The sequence below is a fragment of the Populus euphratica genome, unplaced genomic scaffold (assembly GCF_000495115.2).
Source record: "Populus euphratica unplaced genomic scaffold, PopEup_1.0 scaffold131.1, whole genome shotgun sequence".
NCBI classification, from domain to species: Eukaryota; Viridiplantae; Streptophyta; class Magnoliopsida; order Malpighiales; family Salicaceae; genus Populus; species Populus euphratica.
Genome location: NW_011500004.1, coordinates 56,014 through 57,983, shown reverse-complemented (window position 1 = coordinate 57,983; position 1,970 = coordinate 56,014). Strand labels below are relative to the sequence as shown.

The following is a 1,970-nucleotide window of genomic DNA, read 5'->3' as shown; positions in this document are numbered from 1 at the left end:
TAACTAATCCTAATCTAATCTAAGCTAGTTGGCACAAATCGGGACTCAGGAGCCCAAGACTGGCTGGCTGAGCTTCAGGCTTTAAGAGTGATTTTCCCGCTTAGCATGCCTCAATTTCTAGACTTGTTTTCTCCTCTTCCTTGTAGGATTGCTCCTATTTCTTCCAGTCCAATTCCTGCTGAGAAACTCCCTCTGGCTGCCGACTTATAGGTGCTGGGAATCCATCCCTGCACCGACTCTGCTGCCTGGAATTTCGGTTGCTGCTGTTTCCTTGCTTCTTCCGTGCCTTTGCTGATCTATTGTGAGCCTTTCTTTGGTCCTTATCAATAGTTTTCAACATCACAGATGACATTCTCCTCTAGTCTCCACATGGATAAGACCAATGGTACGCTTGACCCCGCCATGTCTTGCCAGCGACAGATCGCAGGCCTCGTGATGCCCTGAATTTAGATTGTTTGAGCATCCTCAGGTGGAAGTCAATAGGATACGCGGCGCATCAACAGGAAGTAGCTGGAGACATTGAAGGAGCGAAGAAAGCAAGGCCAGGCATGAATTCCTTGATGAAACAGTAAAAACAAGGACCTTCCTTCAAAAGCCTCTCGCTAGCACCCTTTACTTTAGATATGCATTCTTTCCTCATCTCAGGGGTAGAATAACGAGAGGTAAAAACAGAAGATAAATAAGTGGTTAGCTTTGCTCTCGTTGAGAGTCGAACTCAACACCTCCCGCTTACTAAACGGGTGCTCTAACCAACTGAGCTACGAGAGCGCGGTGCTTAACGCTCTAACTATTATGTTTCTCATAATACCTGAATTCGAGTCTCCTCGTTAAATATGCATGCTAAATGCTACTAAATATATTTTATTTATGAGATATCTTTTTATTTATGTCCTATTTATAACAAATTTTCTTGAAGAATAAATTGAAAATAGTTTTAAAATAAAAAAAGGATATAAAAGATCATCTAATAAATTGAAATAATTTAATAATGTCATATTTTCATGCATAGTTACGTAGAGACTTGATGGAAATTAGCTATTTAGTTAATTAGACAAGTTTAGGCAGTAAATGTTAATTGTCTTATTATATTTTTCTAACTAGTCATTAAGTATAGTGTCTCAAGAATTCAAATAAAATCATTTATATCCGAAAGTGATAAAATTCAAGATAAATTTCTTTTTCTCCATGGTTTTCACTATGATATAGTCCCTATTTGTTTGCAAGAAAGTTATTTTATTTTGGAAAATAAATTTTAAGAAAAATAAATTCCTAAAAAGTGAATTTCAGAAAAAATAAATTTCTAAAAAGTAAATTTTTTTTTGATGAATGGTAGTGTTATGGAAAATGAATTGGAAAACATTTTCCAGTGTTTGGTTATGTTATGGAAAATGAACTGGAAAATAATTTATTAATGTTTTATATTTTTCAAGTTTATTAAAATAACGAGGAACAAATATTACAAATTAAAAGGTTGAATAATAATGAAATTAAAAAAAAATAATTTCATAAATTATCTCAAATAAAATAAATAATAATCAAAATAATAAAGATCAAATCTTAAAAAAAAAGATGAAGAAATTAAAATAATAATAATTAACATTTCATAAAGTATTTCAAATAAAATAAATAACAATCAAAAGAATGAGGATCAAATTTGATAGATAAAAATTTCAATAAAAAAATAATAGGAGAAAAGCAAATAACAATTATAAAAATGAGGACGAAAGTTAATATAAAAATTAAATTTTAAGAAATGAAATTGAAAAATAAATATTCAAAACAATATTTATATAGCAATAAAAAGTTTTGAGGATTAAATTTGATATAATCAGTAAATAATGATATTTTTAAATTTTTCACAACTTTCGGAAAGTGTTTTCCTCCCAAATTTTTCAGGAAAACACTTTCCTGAAAATCAAGCTAAATTTTTTTTTTACTAGAAAGCGTTTTTCGTTTACCAACTTTCCTAA

At 31.0% G+C, this 1,970-nt stretch overlaps 1 non-coding gene across 1 annotated transcript; it reads right to left on the bottom strand.

Annotated features, from left to right (window-relative positions):
• Positions 1-694: 694 nt before the first annotated feature.
• On the bottom strand, positions 695-768 carry TRNAT-AGU (transfer RNA threonine (anticodon AGU)). The gene has a single exon. It is a non-coding gene; the product is annotated as a tRNA-Thr (tRNA).
• Between the last annotated feature and the right edge of the window lie 1,202 nt (positions 769-1,970).